The 24,634-nt window shown below is 39.6% G+C and overlaps 1 protein-coding gene and 1 pseudogene across 4 annotated transcripts in view; one reads left to right on the forward strand and one right to left on the reverse strand.

Annotated features, from left to right (window-relative positions):
- ANKRD44 (ankyrin repeat domain 44) overlaps window positions 1-24,634 on the forward strand; it is a 320,445-nt gene that overhangs the window by 47,605 nt on the left and 248,206 nt on the right. The gene's annotated exons all lie outside the window — the stretch shown is intronic.
- LOC113630024 (eukaryotic peptide chain release factor subunit 1-like) lies at window positions 19,790-21,823 on the reverse strand (annotated as a pseudogene).

A 24,634-nucleotide genomic window follows, 5' to 3' on the forward strand; every position in this document is an offset into this window, starting at 1 on the left:
ATATATAAATATAAATATATCTATATCTATCTATCTATCTATATATATATACATATAAAATTTCCCCTTTGTCTTCCCCAGGCTGATTTATTTCTTGATGTAATGACTATAATGCACTTTGGTTTTGTTAACTTTGTTGTACGTAGATGCTTGTATTCAAACTGTCTTACCTTTGGCTCTGTTGTGCCTACATGTACCTTTTGTAAAACTGTTGATATGTGGAGAATATCTAAATGTTGGTTTTAAAGTTAAAGTGTCTTTTAAAGGCACACAGTTAAAGACACAGAAAGACAGGAATCTCTTCTACCGGTGCTCCTGACAGGGGCTAACTGTCCTAACTGTTTTAAGTTCACACTCCTAGTGATTTAGAAACCAGCTTGGCCCAGCCTGGTCCACTGTTGGGCATTTGCTAGAAACTCGTTCTTTATCTGAAATCTCTCTTTTTTAAATTACTTTCCCCATTTGTCTTATTTTCTGCTGTTTAGAACAATAAATGAAAGTGGTATGAATTCAAAGACTCTGTATTTTAGATTTGAAAATGGGTTCAAGTTATAGGTCATCCATACATTTTCTCTCAAACCATGTGTACAAAAGACAGCCCCCATTACAAAAATATAAATTCAGAATATGATAAGAATTTCCTTCAGTCATTTTTCTTGATTTAGAACAGATGGATTAAGATTCCTTACTATCTTTTTGTGGTACGTGGGCCTCTCACTGTTATGGCATCTCCCGTTGCGGAGCACAGGCTCCGGATGCGCAGGCTCAGTGGCCATGGCTTACGGGCCCAGCCACTCCGTGGCATGTGGGATCTTCCCGGACCGGGGCATGAACCCGTGTCCCCTGCATCGGCAGGCGGACTCTCAACCACTGTGCCACCAGGGAAGCCCCCTTACTATTTTTAAACTGTACTTAGTAACCACCCATTTAAAAGGTCTCCTGCAATGAACACCACAGACGAATGATGAAGCATTTCTCTGTTTGGTGGGTGTCCTTCCATTAAGCGTGGTGTCTGCTCTGGCTTCCATGATGTGACTGGAGGAGGTGCACTGTTACTCTTCATCAGCGCTCTAGCCCTGCTTTCTCTGGCTTTCTTGTGCTGGTGGACACGTGGCAGTCTGTAGTGGGGCAGCCAATTTGCACACTGACGGTGCTGACAACAGCAGAGCACATAACAACCTGGAGAAAAGGGAAGTTCATAGTCCTGCTAAAGACTAAGCACAGGCCTGCACTTCTTCCTCTTTTTAAAATTTTTATGCTCCCAACTTATAATTTATAGATTATCAATTCCAAAACTGTGACAGTTTAAGGCAAGGCAGGTTAGATTGGTTCCTTCTTGCTAGGTAAGAAGGAATACCTAATTTCTATCCAAATAGGAGCCTGTCCGGTTACTGATTTAGTTTTACTGCCTTTGTGTCTCTTCGTTTTTAATTTTTTTAAATTAAGAATTGCTGTTGGACCAGAGGGCAGACAGCAGAAGCAAGAACTACAATCCTGCAGCCTGTGGAACAAAAACCACAGCACAGAAAGATAGACAAGATGAAAAGGCAGAGGGCTATGTACCAGATGAAGGAACAAGATAAAACCCGAGAAAAACAACTAAATAAAATGGAGATAGGAAATCTTCCAGAAAGAGAATTCAGAATAATGATAGTGAAGATGATCCTGGACCTCGGAAAAAGAATGGAGGCAAAGATCGAGAAGATGCAAGGAATGTTTAACAAAGATCTAGAAGAATTAGAGAACAAAAAAACAGAGATGAACAATACAATAACTGAAATGAAAAATAGACTAGAAGGAATCAATAGCAGAATAACAGAGGCAGAAGAATGGATAAGTGACCTGGAAGACAGAAAGGTGGAATTCACTGCTGCAGAACAGAATGAAGAAAAAAGAATGAAAAGAAATGAAGACAGCCTGAGAGACCTCTGGGACAACATTAAACGCAACAATATTCACATTACAGGGGTCCCAGAAGGAGAAGAGAGAGAGAAAGGACCCGAGAAAATATTTGAAGAGATTATAATAGAAAACATCCCTAACATGGGAAAGGAAATAGCCACCCAAGTCCAGGAAGTGCAGAGAGTCCAATACAAGATAAACTCAAGGAGAAACAGGCCGAGACACATAGTAAAACTGGCAAAAATTAAAGACAAAGAAAAATTATTGAAAGCAGCAAGGGAAAAACGACAAATAGCATACAGGGGAACTCCCATAAGGTTAACAGCTGATTTCTCAGCAGAAACTCTACAAGCCAGAAGGGGAGTGGCATGACATACTTAAAGTGATGAAAGGGAAGAACCTACAACCAAGATTACTCTACCTGGCAAGGATCTCATTCAGATCCAATGGAGAAATGAAAAGTTGACAGACAAGCAAAAGCTAAGAGAATTCAGCACCACCAAACCAGCTCTACAACAAATGCTAAAGGAACTTCTCTAAGTGGGAAACACAAGAGGAGAAAAGGACCTACAAAAAGAAACCGCCCAAAGATAAGAAAATGGTCATAGGAACATACATATCGATAATTACCTTAAACGTGAATAGATTAAATACGCCAACCAAAAGACAGGCTTGCTGAATGGATACAAAAACAAACCCATATATATGCTGTCTACAAGAGACCCACTTCACACCTAGGGACACATACAGACTGAAAGTGAGGGGATGGAAAAAGATATTCCATGCAAATGGAAATCAAAAGAAAGCTGGAGTAGCAATACTCATATCAGATAAAATAGACTTTAAAATAAAGAATGTTACAAGAGACAAGGAAGGACACTATGTAATGATCAAGGGATCAATCCAAGAAGAAGATATAACAATTATATATGCACCCAACATAGGAGCACCTCAATACATAAGGCAAATGCGAACAGCTATAAAAGAGGAAATTGACAGTAACACAATAATAGTGGGGGACTTTAACACCTCACTTACACCAACGGACAGATCATCCAGACAGAAAATTAATAAGGAAACACAAGCTTTAAGTGATACAACAGACCAGATAGATTTAATTGATATTTATAGGACATTCATCCAAAAATAGCAGACTACACTTTCTTCTCAAGTGCACATGGAACATTCTCCAGGATAGATCACATCTTGGGTCACCAATCAAGCCTCAGTAAATTTAAGAAAATTGAAGTCATGTCAAGCATCTTTTATGACCACAACACTATGAGATTAGAAATGAATTACAGGGAAAGAAACGTAAAAAACACAAACACATGGAGGCTAAACAATACGTTACTAAATAACGAAGAGATCACTGAAGAAATCAAAGAGGAAGTCAAAAAACACCTAGAGACAAATGACAATGAAAACATGATGATCCAAAACCTATGGGATGCAGCAAAAGCAGTTCTAAGAGGGAAGTTTATAGCTATACAATCCTACCTCAAGAAACAAGAAAAATCTCAAAGAATCTAATGTTACACCTAAAGGAACTAGAGAAAGAAGAACAAACAAAACCCTAAGTTAGCAGAAGGAAAGAAATCATAAACATCAGAGCAGAAATAAATGAAATAGAAACAAAGAAAACAGTAGCAAAGATCAAAAAAACTAAAAGCTGGTTCTTTGAGAAGATAAACAAAATCGATAAACCATTAGCCAGACTCATCAAGAAAGAGGGAGAGGACTCAAATCAATTAAATTAGAAGTGAAAAAGGAGAATTTACAACAGACACCGCAGAAATACAAAGTATCCTGAGAGACTACTACAAGCAACTCTATGCCAATAAAATGGACAACCTGGAAGAAATGGACAAATTCTTAGAAAGGTATAACCTTCCAAGACTGAACCAGGAAGAAACAGAAAATATGAACAGACCAATCACAAGTAATGAAATTGAGACTGTGATTAAAACTCTTCCAACAAACAAAAGTCGAGGACCAGATGGCTTCACCGGTGAATTCTATCAAACATTTAGAGAAGAGCTAAGACCCATCCTTCTCAAACTCTCCCAAAAAATTGCAGGGGAAGGAACACTCCCAAACTCATTCTATGAGGCCACCATCATGCTGATACCAAAACCAGACAAAGATACTGTAGAAAAAGAAAATTACAGACCAATATCACTGATGAATATAGATGCAAAAACCTCAATGATGCAGAAATCCTCAACAAAATAAATACTAGCAAACAGAATCCAACAACACATTAAAAGGATCATACAGCATTATCAAGTGGGATTTATCCCAGGGATGTAAGGATTCTTCAATATATGCAAATCAATCAATGTGATACACCATATTAACAAATTGAAGAAGAAAAACCATATGATCATCTCAATAGATGCAGAGAAAGCTTTTGATAAAATTCAACACCCATTTATGATAAAAACTCTCCAGAAAGTGAGCATAGAGGGAAACTACCTCAACATAATAGACAAACTCACAGCAAACATCATTCTCAATGGTGAAAAACTGAAAGCATTACTTCTAAGATCAGGAACAAGACAAGGATGTCCACTCTCACCAGTATTATTCAACATAGTTTTGGAAGTCCTAGTCACAGCAATCAGAGAAGAAAAAGAAGTAAAAGTAATACAGATTGGAAAAGAAGAGGTAAAACTGTCACTGTTTGCAGATGACATGATACTATACATAAAGAATCCTAAAAATGCCACCAGAAAACTTCTAGAGCTATTCAATGAATTTGGTAAAGTTGCAAGATACAAAATTAATGCATAGAAATCTCTTGCATTCCTATCCACTAATGATGAAAAATCTGCAAGAGAAATTATGGAAACACTCTCATTTACCATTGCAACAAAAAGAATAAAATACCTAGGAATAAACCTACCTAGGGAAACAAAAGACCTGTATGCAGAAAACTATAAGACACTGATGAAAGAACTTAAAGATGACACCAACAGATGGAGAGATATACACCATGTTCTTGGATTGGAAGAATCAATATTGTGAAAACGACTCTACTACCCAAAGCAATCTACAGATTCAATTCAATCCCTATCAAATTACCAATGGCATTTTTTTTTACAGAACTAGAACAAATCATCTTAAAATTTGTATGGAGACACCAAAGACCCCGAATAGCCAAAGCAGTCTTGAGGGAAAAAAACGGAGCTGGAGGAATCAGACTCCCTGACTTCAGACTATACTACAAAGCTACAGTAATCAAGACAGTATGGTACTGGCACAAAAACAAAAACATAGATCAGTGGAACAAGATAGAAAGCCCAGAGATAAACCCACGCACCTATGGTCAACTAATCTATGAAAAAGGAGGCAAAGATATACAATGGAGGAAGGATAGTCTCTTCAGTAAGTGGTGCTGGGAAAACTGGACAGCTACATGTAGAAGAATGAAACTAGAATACTCCCTAACACCATACACAAAAATAAACTCAAAATGGATTCGAGACCTAAATGTAAGACCAGACACTATAAAACTCTTAGAGGAAAACCTAGGCAGAACACTCTTTGACATAAATCACAGCAAGATCTTTTTCAATCCACCTCCTAGAGTAATGGATTTAAAAACAAAAATAAACAAATGGGACCTAATGAAACTTCAAAGCTTTTGCACAGCAAAGGAAACCATAAACAACACGAAAAGACAATGCTCAGAATGGGAGAAAATATTTGCAAATGAATCAACGGACAAAGGATTATTCTCCAAAATATATAAACAGCTCATGCAGCTCAGTATTAAAGAAACAAACAACCCAATCCAAAAATGGGCAGAAGACCTAAATAGACATCTCTCCAAAGAAGACATACAGATGGCCAAGAAGCACATGAAAAGCTGCTCAACATCACTAATTATTAGAGAAATGCAAATCAAAACTACAATGAGGTATCACCTCCCACCAGTTAGAATGAGCATCATCAGAAATTCTACTAACAACAAATGCTGGAGAGGGTGTGGAGAAAAGGGAACCCTCTTGCACTGTTGGTGACAATGTAAATTGATACAGCCACTGTGGGGAACAGTATGGAGGTTCCTTAAGGAACCTAAAAAAGAATTACCATATGACTCAGCAATCCCACTACTGGGCATATACCCAGAGAAAAGCATAATTCAAAAAGAGTCATGTACCACAATGTTCATTGCAGCTCTATTTACAATAGCCAGGACATGGAAGGAACTTAAACGCCCATTGATAGAAGAATGAGTAATGAAGATGTGGTACATATATGTACAGTGGAATATTACTCAGGCATAAAAAGGAACGAAATTGGGCCATTTTAGAGACGTGGATAGACCAAGAGACTTTCATATAGAGTGAAGTAAATCAGAAAGAGAAAAACAAATATTGGATATTAACACATATATGTGGAACCTAGAAAATGGTACAGATGAACTGGTTTGCAGAGCAGAAATTGAGACACAGATGTAGAGAACAAACGTATGGATACCAAGGGGGGAAAGCGGCGTGTGGTGGGGGTGGTGGTGTGATGAATTGGAAGATTGGGATTGACATGTATACGCTGATGTGTATAAAATGGGTGACTAATAAGAAAAAATAAGTAAACATTAAAAAAAAGAAAAGAATTGCTGTTTGAACAAAGGTCGCACCCACAGCAAAAGTGATTCACCTTATGATGAACAAGGCCCTGGGTTGCCTTTTCCATCACTTTAGCTCGTGTTTCCCAAAGTGCAGTTCCCTGTGGTGTGCTGAGGTGAACTGCTCAGAGAGCTAAGCTTGCAAATTGATGGAGTCCAGTTCCAGGAAGGTTGGCCCCCCTGACTGGACATCTCGGGGACCCAGGTGGCATTTTCACTCTACCTCTCGCCTCTGCTTCTCTCTCTTTTCTTCATTTGCTGCCTTTCTGAAGACCACATTTCTTGTCTCCTCGGATTACACAGGGGGACACGTACAGCTCCAGCCAAAGAGAGAGACGTCTTGCTCTCCATCTCCTCACATCCCCTGGATGGGGAACCTCCTGGTCCCCCGCGGGGCCTTGTGGTTCGGTTAACACGGTGAGGGCCTGGGGCAGCATACTGCACAAATGGCTCTCAGGAACTTGCTTTGTGGAGGTGGTTTGTAATTGGGAAGGGGAACGTTTTGAATAAGGCAGACAATGTGATGGGTGTGCACCCCACTGGGTACACGAAGTACTGTAATACATCTACTTCCTCCTTCTGGAGTATCCATTTTTCCTAGAGTTTTAGAAGAAGCATTATTTGCTGTTAAAGCAAATGCATAAATACAACAGAGACTAAGATGGAACCTATACAAGACATCTTAAGATAACCCCAAGGGAGAGTAATTTAATTTTGTATTTGGGATCTGCTCCTCTGCTGTTAGGATGCTTCAGTAGGATAGTTCAGGAAGCACCAACATTTCTGGCCGATTACAGGCGGGAGTTGAAAGCTTAACATGAAACCGTGGAGGAAGATACTGAGTGCTTTTACCTGTTTTAGTTCAATGAGGCCAGAAGATTTGCAGCCTGCGTATTATAGAATTGGATAGAGAATACTCCCACTGGGGGTGGCTGAGCTCAGAAACATTAATCTTTCAAGGAACCCCTGCTTATTAATATTGTTTCTGGAATGAGGCTGAATAATAAGACTGAGTCAGTGCAGGAGGCCACGGTTAACCCTTTTGCTTGTTGACTGTAGGACCACATAGTGTTGCCCTTGTCTGCCGAGTGTCCACCTAACATAGTGTGACTTTCTTTTTCTTGGCTACAGAAAGAAGATAAAACTCTAACCACAGGGCCTTTTCTCCACCCAGCTGAGGCTGCAGCTGAAGTGATTTTCTGTGATTTAAATACCTATGTGGAAATACGCTGGAGAGTTAGTAAAGCACTGACTTACGAAGGCTTCTGCATTAACATTCTTCTGGTTTTCAAGTGCATCCAAGTTTCTCTTTACATACATATGTGGAATACATACATATAGAATAACTGATATTCATAGAATAATGCAGAAATCAGCATTACTGAAGGCATTAATAAACTATCCACTGTGCTTTGGGACATCTTAGAATAAGATTCTAATAATGCCTGACAGCAAAGAGAATTCAAAAGCAGCCAGTGAATAAATGGGGAATGCCACCTAGGTTTTTTACGAATCCCCTTTCATTTTCTCCTGAAACATAAAAAATAACTTCCCCATAACATTAAGGAAAAGTTTGAAAAAATAAAATTACTTATGGTTGACTACCCTCATACAAGTTGATTTTGGTTATTTATAAACAAGCAAACAAAGAAAAAACAATAACAAGCCCTTTGCAATAGGACTAAGGATTCCTGAATACTTCCTTCAGGAAGCACTATGAGGGTAAATTGGTACCAGTGTTGGTCCTGGATACCACGTGATCCTTACCTTACCTTGCAAAGGGCTGAGAGTCAAAAATGTTTGTCTCTGGCCTCTGCTCTTTCTTAGGTAAAAGGTTAATTAAGAGTGTAAATTATCTTTCAAGAGCTTTTTCCAAAACACTACAGAAGTAAATGCAGATCTTTTGCTTAGCAGGATTTAAAATCAATTTAAGTATTAGCCTTATGGTTCTTGTTAAGAGTTAGTTTAAAATGAGATTTTTGCAGCTGAAAGATTTGGAAACTTGGGGAATATTTTAAAAGTATAGATTATTAGGCTGCAGCCCCGCAGATTTGGGGCATGGGGCGGGAATCTATATTTTTAAAAGGCTCTCTTAGTGATTCTGGTTTGAGAATAAATATTTAGGTAACAGAAGGAGATAAGAGGCAGAGTGGTAGAGTCTAAAAAAAGTGTTTATAACAATGTGCCTTATGCTTTTACTTTTTCTTTTTGTATTGAAGTATAGTTGATTTACAATGTGTTAGTTTCAGGTGTACAGCAAAGTGGTTCATATATATATATTATATATAATACATATATACTTTTTCAGATTCTTTTCCTTTACCATAGGTTATTACAAGATATTGAATATAGGTCCCTGTGCTATACGTTAATCCCAAACTCCTAGTTTATCCTTCTTGCCCCTTTTTATGCCTTTTCTTTTTTGCTAAAAGATGATTGAAGAGTTTATTGTATATGTTGTTTTGAGGAGGCTTTTTTTTCCTCTTTATATACTTAAGGAAAACAAAATCTGAAGATACTGATTTTTTTTTCCCCTAGGAGTTTGCACCTACCTAGCAATTTTGGAATAAAAGCACAAAAGAAATCTTATAAAGGCTATTATCCCATAGTGAAAGAATGATTCTTTATCTGCAGAGTGTAGTTGACAATGAAAACAAGGATTGATGTATATATGTTAATATTACTCTTAGAATTTTTGAGTGTAGTGGTCTTAATATGTATCTTGGGGAAAAAAATAAGCAGTGGAAACATTCTTGTTCATATTTTTATCACTAAGATGGACAGTTATGCCTCAGTTGTTGAAATCTAGGAATTCTGGGAAACAAGCTGGAATTTGGGTTCACCCAAGTGTAAGTCTAGATAAACCAGTCATTTAGTCTGCATGCAGTTTGCAGAAATGAAATTAAGCCAACTTTGTTTTGGAATATGTGAATCACAACAGCACTAAAACCCAGAAAGATTAATGGGCAGAGAATAGGAACAGGTTTTTCACAGGAGGAAATACTTGCACACACGCCTATGGGGAAATGCTCCACTCCAAATCAAAGAAATGGAAGTAAAAAAGTAATGAGAAACCATTTTATGGCTACTTAATGAATACAAATATAAATAAAACAAAGCTAATGTGACCTGAGGAAATGAGTACATTCTTACATTTCTGGCAGCAATGTTAATAGCTCAGTTCTGTTTGAAGCCCATTGACAGTGGATGTAAAAAGTCATACAAATGGTCAGACCCTTTGACCTGGCCATTCCACTTCTTGGAACCTATTCTAAAGACAAACTGCTAAAGAAGAAAAAAGCTATAAGAAAAAACCCCCATTTATTGTATTGTTATTTCTGATGGTGAAAAATTAGAAGGAATGTAAGTGGCCAACAATTGAGAGATAAAATTGGAATTTTCTTTTAGCTATTCCAAATGATATTCAGGAAGACTGGAAATGAAAAAGATTTGGAAGAAAGCAAAGTAAAATGTATGTGTTTATATATTGTAATAAAATATGTAAAAAGATTATCAAGAAATAAACAGTTTTATTTTATGGTGTTGGCAATATATGTGAAATTTAAAACAAAAAATTTTAGCAATAAATAAAAGATATTTTAAGAGGAGCGTTCTAAAGTGGAACGCTGGAATAATTTTTCTTCCTTCTTTGCCTTAATGCAGTAAAAATGGGTGAAATAAGATGCCTTTTATTTGAAATTTGAGGGGTTTTAAAACTTTTTTCCTTTTAAAAAAATATTTATTTATTTATTGGCTGCGTTGGGTCTTCGTTGCTGCATGCGGGCTTTCTCTAGTTGTGGCGAGTGGGGGCTGTTCTTCATTGTGGTGTGCGGGCTTCTTGTTGCAGTGGCTTCTGTTGTGGAGCACGGGCTCTAGGCGTGAGGGCTTCAGTAGTTGCAGCACACGGGCTCGTTAGTTGCGGCACACGGGCCCTAGAGCATGCGGGCTTCAGTAGTTGCGGCGTGTGGGCTCAGTAGTTGTGGTGCATGGGCTCTAGGGTGTGCGGGCTTCAGTAGTTGTGGCTCGAGGGCTCTAGAGCACAGGCTCAGTAGTTGTGGTGCACGGGCTTAGTTGCTCCGCAGCATGTGGGATCTTCCTGGACCAGGGATTGAACCCGTGTCCCCTGCACTGGCAGGTGGATTCTTAACCACTGTGCCACCGGGGAAGCCCCTAAAACTTTTCTCCTTTTACTAGCTTACCACCCCAGATGAATTTTATAGCCACCTCAGTTGTCTTTTCTGCTTTAAAATTTTTGTAGCCACCCAAACCAAGCCTTTGCTGACTGTGGGGTCAGACTGTCTGGATTTCAGTCCTATTTCTATCACTTACCTGGAGAAACTATATGACCACTCTGTGCTTTGGTTTCCTCATCTGGAAAATGGAGATAATAATGGCCTCTAACTGGTGAGAACTAAATGATATAATGTATAAACAGTGCATAATAAGGTGAGTGGTACTAAAAGCATTCAATAATATAAGCTATTCTTTATCCATCTTTGGAAGTGACTCTTGATTGCCCATCCCGCTTTCTCCTTTGTTAACAGAATCCCAATTTTGTTCAGGCATCCGGCTGCAATGTGCCCAACCCCAGGGGATGAATGAAGACCTCTTAGCAGATCATGGCAATGCTATTCCCATTTGGCACAAATTCGTTTAGAAGGGGTCATGTGACTTCATTCTGGTTCAGGAGATTTATTGGAAGACTGGAGGCTTCTGGGAAAGATATTTCTCCCTTATAAAAAAGAGAGAAGTTCAGGGAGTACATACTCCTTACCTCTCCCTGCCTCCAGTGTTCCTACTTTGGACATTCTTGTGTGATGATGTGTTGTTTGGAGCTTTTGCCACCATTTTGCAATCATAAGGAGGTGGTCACCAACTACCAAAGATGCAGAGCAAAAGGATGACATCACTGAACCACTGACCTACTTAGGCTAGAACAACCTACCTCAAAAGGTTTTGCTAAGAGATATATAAATGTCCAGATTGCTTAAGCCAATTTTAGTTGTTTTTTCTGATGTTTGCAGCTGAAAACATCCCAACTGATAGATAAGTTTAACTGTCATTGTCTAGTGTAGTGATTTTAAAATTATGCCACCAAAAGAAATTGTTTTTCATGAGTAGATTAAAATTTCTGAAATAAGTCAGCATTCTCCTATTAGTGTTTTATTATAGGTGCAGATTTTCATTATGGAAAGAATACTTTTAGAATTTAACCTTAGTTAATACCTATCGTATATTTTGGGCCTAGAAACATCTTTGAAAACTACTTTGATAATAAAAGTGAAATGTATGTGGACTTGTATGCTTTTAATTATCCACATGAAAAATATCCTCAAAATAAATACTGTAGTGATGTAGACATTTTGGTGAGAATGAATGTAAACCTGTAACTCGACAATTGATGATCCAGCTGCAGCTGTGATAGGATTATGGCTTAAATATTTTGAATATCTGTTTAAAAATAAACTTTAGTGCAGCTGATGAAGAGGTTATGTGTTTTAATGGTTGTGTTTGCTTAAATTACATATCTAAGACAAATAGGAAGTTGTGTTTTCCCTTCGCTCTGTCATAAAAACTTTTTTTGTTTCCCAGCATACTGTTTGAATAAAAGTATGCTGGTGGCCACTTGATTATTCCACACATAGAGCAAAATTGGGAAGTTCTTCCTCTTTCATAATGTGAATCTTGTCCTCTTTTAAGAAGGTTAAATTGATAAAAATTGTCAAATATGTTTTCTATTGGGATTTTTATAATCAAAGTGAGTTTTAGACCACATTTTTCTTACATATTATGTAATTTTCAAGAATAATAAACTCTCTCCTATATAACTAAAAATGTTAGTTCTCCCTAAGCAAAAATTTTCTCAATTCCAGCCCCCCCCCCCCCCGTCATTCCTCAAAGTACATATACATCAGTACTTCCCTCCACGTGGACACCACATGCTCTCTCTGCTTTGAGTTCCTTTTCATCATCCCAGAGATCCCTCTTCATCTGTAGCAAAGATCTGCTCCCATAATATTCCACCATTGCCAGTTGGTCCCTGTGTTAGTCATGGTTCTCCAGAGAAACAGAACCAATGGGAGATATATATATATATATATATATATATATATATATATATATATCACACACACACTATTTTTTAAATATATATATAAATTATCCATATATATATGATCTATCTATATGGCATTTTTAATAAGGAATTGGTTCACATGATTATGGAAAGTCCAAAATCTGCAATGTGGGCCAGCAGCCTGTATACCCAGGGGAGCTAATGCAGCTCTCACTGGAATGGCTGCAGCTCCAGTCCCAAGGTAGTCTGCTGGAGAATTGCCCCTTGCTTGGGGAGGCTGGTCTTTCTGCTCTGTTCAGGCCTTCAGCTGATTGGATGCGGCCCACCAGCATTATGGAGGGCAATCTGCTTTACCCAGAGTTCATCCATTTAAACATTAATCTCATCCAAACACACCCTCCAAGTTGACACATAAAATTAACCATCACAGTTCCCCTCCCATCCTCCTCCCCAGGTTGAAGGTAATGAGGCTCTGCTCTCTGCTCTTACTGCAGCATTGGGTAGAAAGCCAGGAGGGACAAGTGTGGATGTTGCTACTTTCTTCTTTTCTGCTTCTGGGTTGTTCAGGTATTTTGGGGAGCAGGGAGGAAGAGGGGGGACAAGGAGGAGGAAGGGACCCTGTCCAGAACCATTACTTAGCATGTACAGTTGATGGAGCCAATGTCTTAAGCCCGCAGAAACCTGTTGCCAGCCGTTTCCTGGTTCTTCTTGGGTGCCTCTGCTCCTCAGCTTGGACTCTTGTACTAAGTTGGTCGGAACCTTTCTTTATCATGGAAGAGGCTGTATGTAGAGGGAAAGGTCTGTTAGAAAATAACTGCTCTTCACACCTGGGACCCTCAGGCTGGACTTGGAGAGAGAAGACTTGGTCTCTTGTCTTTTGTGTGGTTTTGGGTACATTACTCATCATCTTTGCACTCAAGTTTCCTCCTCTGCCAAATGGGGAGAATAATAAGGCCTCAGAACGTTGCCATGGGGATGATGTCAGAGGTTATGTGTAAGTGGTTTGTATCCTGTGAAGTACTGTATGAATTAAGTTTGGGTTTTTAGTTTATCCTACTTGTTGGCACCAAGCAAAACCTAATTTATATAAAGCAATCGATTTTGCTCTAGGTAGTCAGGACTACTGCCAGTATGATTGCCCTATGATAGATTTGATAAATTTTCTTTCAAGGAAAAAAAAGGTGTATTGTAAGGAGTTTGTTTCCTGGATTGGGGATCCATATTCAACAACCATGCCCCACCCTCGTGTGACTTGTAACACGTCTGGGTGTAGATCTGTTACCGCTGCCTTGCTTGGAAGCCCTTGCTGACAGTGAGGAGATGAATAATTAACCTAACACGTTCTTGTGCAATTTCTTTGTTGCCTGGTGTCATGTTCAAAGATTAGATTTCCTGGGAAGACGCTGAAACAATTTTTTCCCTGTGACATTGAAAATAAGGACCATGTTTGAATGAAATAAAAACTGACTGATCATTCATTAGCTTGGACATTTCATTCAATCAACACGAATTCATCACGGGGACTGCATCGTGCTGTGCCAGGTAGTAAGGAAGAAACGAAAGGGAAGAGATGGAAATAAGACTGGAAAGATACGGAGATGCTTGATGGCGAGGCCGGAGAGTTTGGATTTTATTTTGTTGGTGTTAAAACATGGGGGTTGTGAGTGTTTTGCTGTATCCTAGCTGTGTAATTTTGGGTAAATTATGAAACTACTCTGTGCCTCAATTTCTTCATCTGTGAAATGGAAAGAATGAGAATATAGCTCATAGCACTGTAGTGAGGATGAAATGAGATAATGCACGAAAAGCCCTTAGCATAGTGCCTGACCCTGGGGAGCTGCTGTAGGCGTTCGAGCTCTAGAAAATATGTGTCGGGAAGCAAATCTGGCAGCAGCGTGAGGGTCAGGTGCTACAATGGGAAGGGCTGACAACGGTGGTGATGGGGAGACTGTTACAGTAAAAGCGGGATACTTGGCAGCACCAGGGGCCCAGGAATTCAAGCTCCCTTTGTAGGCTGGCTGGGCGGAATGGTTTAAGAATGTAGGAATGGTTTATGTGCGGCAGGGCATAGTTATCCGTGGCCTTATAACTGGACTTCATATTTTGCCTATTCTCTTCCTTCCTTTTCCTTCCTCAAAGCCTGGCCTTCATCAGGGCTCATGTGGCTGCATTGTGTTCACGTTCCTGATGTCATTTTCTGGTTTGGGGACAGAACAAAACAGTAGGAATGGAGCATTGGGGGAGAATCCAAAATACTCCTCCCTTTTCCCATTTTTTTCCTCTGTGTTTTCTATTTCCATTTCAATGAGATAAAAGAGGTTGCATGATAATCTGAGTGCCATATTAGGGAATATATTTTATTTCTCTTGCCTTCCTAGTTTTTAAAATGTTCCTGGAGGAATTTAGGTACAACTTTGATTTGAATGGCCTCGGTGCTTTTAATTATTCCTGAACGGGAAGACATTCCCATGTCCTGAGGAGTCACAGTCAGTTGTGATGCTCCAGCTGCCTCCTGACTCGAGTGATGAGTACAGAATCGTCGTGCTGATTCTCACGGGGCAGCCCAGCAACTGCTACCACTGTTACGAAAAATAACTCCACAAACAACTTTGCTCTCAAGTTTCTTCTTCCCCTTGACCTGATAAAAAACTATAGCAAACAGCCTCTTTATTTTGTAAGGTAAATGAGCACCCTTGAGTTAATCTGTTTTGTAATTGGGACATTTCCATAGATTTTCTTAAAACAAGCAGTGTGTGTAGCCAACCTGTGGGTAGCCAGCCTTCAAGATTGGCTACCCACAGACTTACCCACCTATCCATGTATTTTTACCAGGAATGGAGTGATCAATCATCTTGATAGAGCAGGGGGTTAGCTGAAGAGATAATGTGCGTCACTGCTTGAGATGTGGAGGTGGCTTTCTTTAAAAAATTGTCAAGCCAAAACTTTGTTGAGGGTAGAAAGCAAATAGTAAATAGTCTCTGTACATGTTGTCATTTCCCCCATTTTCTGTTTTTCTATCTCCTCAGCAACCGTTTCAATGAACATAAGAGACACACACGGTATTCTGTCCCACCTCTATCCTGACATATGCCTGGTGGCAATGAATAGAAATGCTTATTAGCAAATAATATTAGAAGTGTTCTAAATTCTTCAGAAAGATGGGAGTAAATAAAAATTACTGCCCGCTGCTTAGATACTGACCAATCTGAGGCTGACACATTCTTCTTATCTGCTAAATTAGTAAGAGAGTGGGAAGCAATTTTCTCCTAATGCCATTGTATCCCTTGATGTACAGATTTATCTCAATTTTCCCATTATACCATGGGTAGTTGCTTAAGAGAGTTGTGCCCAAGCATTTAAACAATTACCCTGTTTTTTAATGTGGCTGCTGACATGAGCTATTAAGAAACTTGAAACTTTAACAGCAGCTGCTTCCTTTGTCATTTATAGCCACCTAAGTTGTTCTGAATTTCTTTTCATTTTTAAGATGTGGCTCCCATGTGTGAGAAGCATTTGGTTATTTTGATATTTTTGCCTTGGAGTATACAATGTCAATGACTGTTCGCTAACTTTTATACATAGGTCATTTCATGTCTGTGTTCGTGGGTGACATAACAATAGTTCTGTGCCTATTCATAGTGCTGTTTGATTTCTTAACTCCCTTGTTTTGGGCCCACAAATATTTCCTCTTTGTATGTTTTCTTGGCCTTCATTTATTTGTTTTAACAAGTGAGTTTTAGGAAGCCCCAAATAGCTTGAACTTATTAACATTGATTCAATTAACACAAAATTTAGAGTTCAGGCCCAAGTTTCTCTTCCTTATAAAACAATTTTTTTTTCTTTTTTTTCGGTCTTAAAAAGAAGTTGTACTTCTGAGGCACTGGATTTCTTGTTTCTTAGGCTCTCTAGGAATCCTTTTTTTTTTTTTTTTTTTTGGTGGTACGCGGGCCTCTCACTGTTGTGGCCTCTCCCGTTGTGCAGCACAGGCTCAGAGGCCGTGGCTCACGGGCCCAGCCGCTCCGCAGCATGTGGGATCTTCCTGGACCAGGGCACGAACCCGCGTCCCCTGCATCGGCAGGCGGACTCTCAACCACTGCACCACCAGGGAAGCCCTCTAGGAATCCTTTTGCGCTAGTCTTACAGACTTTCTTGCTGCTGTTGACATCGTAAGACAAATTCAGTAGTGTGAACTAGAAACACATTGCATATTTAGTGAATATATGTGTGTAGTAAACACTCAAAAATGGTAGACTTAGTTTATTTTTGTTTTGATTTGTGGAAATTTATTCCTCTAAATGGCTTTTCTAGTATGGTGGTGTGGGTCCACTTTCATCATTGGAATTCTTGCTCAGTGAAATTGAAGGAAATCTCAGCACTTTCTAGAAACTCTGTTCCAGCAGAGCTGTAATTAGAGCAGGGCAATATTATTTCCCTGAGCAAATAAGTTTGCTGCTTATTTGGCTAGTCACAAAATTTAGGCCTCTTTATTCAGGTCTCGAAGCAAAGGAACTTGTACCTATTTGTGGCCCTTCCATGTGTGGTTAACCTGGTGGACTGAGAATTTCCACACTGGGGCTTCCAGCTGACATAATTTCCCTGGGTTCCTCCCGTTTGAGTTGTAGAGAGACTACACAGAGGTTTTCTGGTCTCATCGTGGGAGATGACATAAATAGAAGCATGTCCTTTGCCTCCCTTGATGGGTGAATCAAGTCCCAAAGTCTGCCTACATTAGAGTGTCCTGTTGACCATTCTTGACCTTCCCCCTAGCTGAGAGGAAGGGGGTCGTTCCCAAAACTGTCTGAAAACATTCCATGGGAAGAATAGCCTGGAGGGGTTAGAAGAAGAGTTCTTTTCTTCATGGTGAACCTGGAGAGGTGGCTTTGCTAGTTTAACCTAGTCACTGTGGTTGTAACTGGGGACAGAAACGCCTTAACAAGTAAGTGGTTTGTAGAATTGCTGAAGATGGACTTTGATGCCTGGCTCCTCCTGTCTCTTTTGCTAAACGTGGCATAACTGGAAACGTAGGAAGCCTTAGGACCAAGCATACTGAAATTGTTTTCTTTTGGCCAGAATTAGAATTTGGTTTTACTTTTCTGGATAGTCCAAGTTACCATGATTACCAAACTGAAAATAAGACAAAGCAACAGATCATATCATAAAATATTTGCTACGTAGGTCTGTTATAACTTTAGTTTCTCTATGCTAATTTTTCTCTTTCTAATTTTATAAATAGTATTAGATTTATTTAGATAATAACCTGCTAAAATAACTAATCATGAAGAAGGACATGCTTTCATGGAATTCTCCAAGAATAATCATGTATTTCCCAGTATGTAATAAGCATTTAATAACTTGATGAAAGAATGAATGATAGAGTTTAAGGGTCTATTGATAACGTTTTATTTCCAATTCAAGTTTTTATATATAGGGTACTGTTACAAAATAAATCAAGAGGTTATATTTAAAGGAGATCTTTTAAATGATTGGGGGAAAAAGCACAGTAGCATAAATGTATATTTTTATATTGATATTGTACAAGTATTTTTATTATGTTTGCAGGCTTTAGTTTATTTATTAGCTCATAGTGGGAAGACCTTTGAAGAGTTTCTTTTCCTCTTTCAGGCTACTGGAACTATGTAGTGAATCATCAAAATAAATTCTTCCTTTTTATTACTCCTACATTAGAACCTGGCATACTGGAGGTATACAGTAAATCTTGAAGAACAATAAGCACCTCTGTTTCTTAAAAGAAAGAAATAAAATCTCCCTTTCAGTTACTTCTGATTTTTAAAAATATTAAAACAATATAGATTCAAATGTTAGTTTTTCTTTCTCATCCTTAACTTTTTTCAGATTGTAAAAGCAATAGCAATTCATGATAGAGAATTTAGAGATACAGAGAATTAAAATTACCTGTAAACTTTATTACCCAGAGACAGCCCTGTTTAATCTTGATACATTTCTTTCCATTCTAGTATGTTGCCACCATATAAGATGAACAAGAGTTGAAGTAGAAGATCTGTCTACTGTGCCCCTCTTGGAGATCCATAATGCATATTGGCAATATTAAAGGCTCTGAGAAGGTCTGCAGGAAAGAAACCTTTCAGTTAGTGTTTCCTAAGCGTATTTGACTCCTAGCACTGTGTGTGTTTGTGTGCGTGCGGGCGCATGTGTAATGCCTGTTGGCATCTTCACACATTGACAAATTTAATTCTATTTTCCTTTTCTCCTTTTAAGTCCTGAGCTTTTCTGACAGACTTCCCTGGCAATGGGAAATTCTCCTCTAATTTTTCAGACCTGATGTCTTGGTACACCTCAGAAACAGGACCGAGATTCAGAAAGAGAAAATTTGTCCTGGAAAGGAGGAGTAATCTTCAAATGCATGACCATTGTGGGCTGTATAACATGATTTTGCATACCTCCAGTCCAAAAAATCAAATTTATTCATGGTCAAGAGGATGTTTCTGAGCCTTTGCCAGCTGTGGATTATGTATCTGGGGAAAGCTGATGGAGAGGCCTTTGATCACAGGCGGGCTTGTTGTAGAATTTCCTGACTGCAAAGAGCAGACAGTTACTTTTAAGAGAGGATGGGTGTGTGTTAGGGTGGGCTGGAGAATGGGCCAGAAAATTGTGAGGTTTGGTTATTATGCAGTATACCATGTCCTCGGATCTGTCTTTCTGAGATGACTTATCTGCAGTAAAACATTACCACATGCTGCTGTGGTTAATCAAAAAAACTTACTTTAAGACTGCTGTAGCCACACTAAATCTAAACTGGGCACAAAGCGTTGTTTCTCTCAGAGAAGGACTCGCTGGAAACAAGTGAGGTCGAATCTAGCAATTTTGTAAAGGTTTCCTTTACGCTTCTAGCAACTGTCACTGGTGTCACTAGCTTGCCGTTTTTAGAACAGTTTCGGGGATTCCCATCTTGCTTCTTGCCCAGCTCTTCCTCTTAATTTCTGAAATACCTCGAGTTTAGTAGTTGAAGTCTGACCAACTTTTTTTTTGCAATACGCGGGCCTCTCACAGCTGTGGCCTCTCCCGTTGCGGAGCACAGGCTCCGGATGCGCAGGCTCAGCGGCCATGGCTTACGGGCCCAGCCACTCCACGGCATGTGGGATCTTCCCAGACCAGGGCATGAACCCGTGTCCCCTGCATCGGCAGGCAGACTCTCAACCACTGTGCCGCCAGGGACGCCCTCTTTTTTTTTTTTAAGAAGGTACCAATCTGGTTTGACTTACCTCTTGAGTATATTTTTCTATGTAAGTTTTATTCCATAATTAACAATTCAACCATTGGTATTTTAGGAAATGCAGAAGTCATATGACCCCAAATGCATATATTATAAGGGAGTGTGTTTGAGAGATTAGCAGAAAAATGAAAAGCCCCTCTTCTGACTGAAAACCCACATTGAAGCCATTTGAGAAGAATTAGACTGATTGTATTTGTTTTTTTTCCTCCAATATTCACCACATATATTTCCTCTTATGCAGTCTAATCTGAGGATGCCATGTAAATGGGTCACTGTGAAATGCAGCAATTTAATTTTTCTCCAATCGAACGATCTCATTTCTATTAACTTTTGAAGGTTTACAGCAGTGAAAGTATTTTTGCTTCTATGTATGAAGTTTAAAAACATCATTTTTTTTCCATAAAATACAAGAGCAGCCAATTTCACTGTCGAATAAAAATAAAAACTAGGATTTAAAAATTAGCCCAAAGTGGCATTTAGGAACTTAGCTGTAGGCTGCTGTGCTGATACCATGACAAACCAAAGTATAGGGTTGGGTCAGGCTTTGTTTCGGTTTTCTTTTTAATATCCAGTGCTTGTGGATTAAGTTCTAGAAATGTTCCAATTGTAAGGCATGGATCTGTTTGGATTCCATCATGGGTATGTTCCTTGGGTTGGATGCTGGAGGGTGAGGCACGTTTCGCCAGACCCATGTCAACTACCTAGTAATCATCAAAGTCAAAAAATTCATTGTCTCCTCCTTGGTATTCCATTCCCTGGAAATCTGCTCGGTACTGCAAGATACCTCCAATTGCACCAAATCCTTTCACAAACTGGGATCCTTCTTGTGCCTTATCTGCGACAATTTCCAACATAGCTCCAAATTTTTTTTTATAGTTGTCAGCAAACCATTCCAACAGGGGCATCATGCTCATGTTCTTGTCGTGTCTGTCTGTAAAATGAGATTTATCCTTCTCTTTCTCTGGAGTTGATAGAAAATTTTGTCCTCTTCTGTGCTTTGCCAATGAGCAACATCTCTCTGGCTGACGTCATCAAAGTATCGCTCTATTAATTTCTTCTCTTGAATGAGCTTCACGTTGGAGAGGACTTCAGTAGATATCTCAATACCTTGGTTGAATCCACTTTTACCACCGTAGGATGTATCAACTAATTTAAAAACTTTTGATTGTAACCTCTGATCAAACATATCAGATAGACTTAGTTCAGTTTTAGTCAGCTGATCCAGCTCAAACGAGACCAGTCACATTCACTTTGTCCCCAGAAATAAACAGCTGCCCCGCAGTCTGAGCTACTTTCCAGATAGAGTTAGGTCACTTCCCATTCTGAAATGGGCAAGATGCAGGCTGGTTGACCTCCTCCACCATGTTTCTTTGGGAGAGCCACAGTGAATTTGTGCAGGACTTCTCTTGTATTTCCTTGGACTGTGCCAAAAAGTCACCACTACCATCTGTTACAATGATGCCAGCTGGCTGTCTTCTGGAAGCAGTGCTGTAAGAGCCTCTGGATGGAATTGGTTGTCCCACAAATACAGTGACGTATCAATTGGTTTGAAAGGTTCAAAGTCAATGTTGACTTTCTTTTCCTTTCCCTCTTCTGTTACAGTTGTAGCACGGTAAACTACCAGGCCATTTGGATGTACTTCGTTATAAAACTTGAGTCTTTGTTGTACAGATGTAATGGCTCCCAGGACTGAAAGGCGGTTTGCTAGTAACTTAAAGTAACTTAAAGTTTGCTAGTAACTTAAAGTAACTTAAAGTTTGCTAGTAACTTAAGGTAACTTAAAGTAACTTAAAGTTCCAAACTCCTCTGCTAACATTTTTGCAACTCTTGAAATCTGGTCTTCGGGAGGGATGGTCAGTGATATCATGCCTGTGCCTTTGCTGCGGACGGCCTCCAAGCTCTTAATGAGCTTCCTACCCTTCCAGATCTCCATGTTCCTGTCGGCAGCGCTGGGGTCATCTGCTGTGTTCTCGCTGCCTTCTCCCTCAGGGCCCACTCTTTGGTGGCACTTGTTTGTTCATATCAAGGCTCGAATTACATTCCGTTGTTGGGCATACAGGTTTCTTTCTCCCGTTTGGTCGGTCTTACTTGCTTAAATGACATTCATTTGAGGAGGGACCTGCTGTTACCAGGAACAGCAGATGAGATCCCCTCAAATATTTTTGCAATTTGTGGCAGAAACTACTGATTGTCTCCCAGTATCCAGCCTTCCTTTCTTTGTTATTAATATAAACTTCTTCTAGAATACAGACTATATTTTCTAGCTTCCCTTGCCTCTAGGTATGGCTGTATGACTGCATTCTGACTAAAGGACTTATGTGTGAAATTTCTAGAAAGGGGGAAGCCTTTTTACCTCCTTCTTTCTTACTGATGCCTAGAATTGGATGGGATGGCTGGACTTGAGCAGCCTTGATGGATCCTGAAGTAGAAGCATGAAGTAGATGCTAAGGAGAGTTTTGCAGCAAGATAGATGGAACCTGGGTCTTCTCATTGCAGATCACTGGAGCAGTCCTGGGTAACTTCGTATTTAGACCTTGTTTACAGTGAGGGAGAAATATGCATCTATCTTGTTTAAGCCACTGCTGTTTGGGATTTTCTGAACTACACTGCTGAACCTAATCTATCATATTATGCTATCCTTAGGACTAAACCAGTTCTTTGTCAGGGTCATGACCATAGCATAGATCAAGATAAACTAAATTCGCCAAGAAGAATCTACTTACTAGCACTATGTCAAGCTGATTGATCAGACAGTTTTCAGAACACTATTTTCTTCACTTCATCTTTATTTGGCCTGACCATTTATATGGCAGGGTGTCAGGACATGATGGGGTTTGCTTACTAAATTCATTCAGCAAATTGAGTGCCTACTATATTCCAGGCATTGCGTTAGGCTCCAAGAATCCAGTGAAAGCAAAACAACCATAGTCTCTGTTCTGACAGGGCTTAGAGTCTGGTGTAGAAAGATGGATATTAGTCAAATAACACACACAGTTACATAATTACTCTACAGACTGATAAGTGCTCTGAGGGAAAAGCACAGGAAGCTGCAAGAACCTACGTAACGGGAATCTCATCTAGATGGGACAGTGGTAGGGTGGTGAGGGAAGGGTGTTTTGGACAAGGGCCTTTTGAATTGAGATCTGGAAGGTGAATTGGATTTAACTAGGTGAGGGAGAGTGTATAGAATGTTCTAGACAGAGGGAATTGTGCAGAAGCTGTGAGAAGGGAGAGGGCTGATGCATTTCAGGAGTGGAAGGGAAGCCACTGCATTCCCGTGCATTACTGGTGCACATTAAATAAGGGAAAACGGCGGGAATAAACTAAGCTTATTTGGTAAGGATGTCACTTTTGTAAGGAATTAAGTATTATCTTTTATTACAATATTATTGTAGAGGATCTGATCACTTAATTCCAAATCTATCACAAGATAGATAAAACAATCAGACCTTTTGTATCTTTGGAGGTGATGCTCTGGGACATGTAATTAAGCTCCAGGTTTTTCTGCATGATTCCCTTTTGCAGTGATTTATATATTGTTTATCAACTGTCATTTAGACATTTGCACAGGTGGACAGTAGGCACAAACAGAGCCAGCATTAAAGACATCACACCCATTGACGCTTCTAATGAGAACATTAGTGCTGTGAGATATTTTTAGTGAGCATAGGCTCCCTTGAATAGAGCTTCATTCCTAAAAAGAAAAAGGGAGAGGCCCAGAGTGGCTTGAATGCAAGTGAGTTGATAAGTCTCGTTTCTTGAGAAAAATATTGCTGAAATGGTACCTTTTTTTTTTTTTTTTGCGGTACGCGGGCCTCTCACTGTTGTGGCTTCTCCCGTTGCGGAGGCCCTCTCTGGACGCGCAGGCTCAGCGGCCATGGCTCACAGGCCCAGCCGCTCCACGGCATGTGGGATCTTCCCGGACCGGGGCACGAACCCGTGTCCCCTGAATCGGCAGGCGGACTCTCAAACACTGCGCCACCAGGGAAGCCCTGAAATGGTACCTTTTAAGTTAATGCTACTGAAAGTAAAAACAGCAGAGGCAGGAAAATATTTGTTTTCCAAACACATTTTATTTATAGGTTGGTGAGTTCTTAGAAAAGATGATTTAATAATTGATCCCTTCTTTGTTTTGAACAAATATAGTGTTTGGTGCCTTTCTTAAGCGCCGTAACTAGTACTGAAACATTCAAGAGTGCAGTACTATATGAGAGCAAAGGTCTATTCTTAGGGGAAAAAAATCAGCTATTATATGAGACTCACAATCGATGGCAAGCAACTTAAAGAAGTCGAATTTGCTCCAAAAATGAGTCTGTGCTGCCTCTCATCAGCTCAGTTCTACACTGTTGCCATCTTTGCTGCTGCCAAGCCATCAAAGAACACTTTGTTTTGCCTACTTCCTTGACTTCTAGTGAGAGACAGTCAGTAATGTCTTGCTTCTCTCGATTTTCCCTCTAGTATTTCTGAATGCTGCTATGCCTTTGCTGCTTCTGTAAGTCATTTTAATTACAGTATAGTGTATTTCTTCTTACCGTGTGCTCTGTACAAACTTGGACTTGATGTGGTACAGCAGTTCTCTTTTTCTCATAGCTACTGTAAAATTTCTTTTCTTCCTTCCTTCCTTCCTTCTTTCCTTCCTTCCTTCCTTCCTTGCTTTCTCTCTCTCTCCCCCCTCCCTCCCTCCCCCTCTTTCTCTCTCTCTTTCCTTTTTCCTTTCTTTCTTTCTTTCTTTCTTTCTTTCTTTCTTTCTTTCTTTCTTTCTTTCTTT

The sequence above is a fragment of the Aethalodelphis obliquidens genome, unplaced genomic scaffold (assembly GCF_003676395.1).
Source record: "Aethalodelphis obliquidens isolate GAN/ISIS:26980383/991018 unplaced genomic scaffold, ASM367639v1 scaffold2, whole genome shotgun sequence".
NCBI classification, from domain to species: Eukaryota; Metazoa; Chordata; class Mammalia; order Artiodactyla; family Delphinidae; genus Aethalodelphis; species Aethalodelphis obliquidens.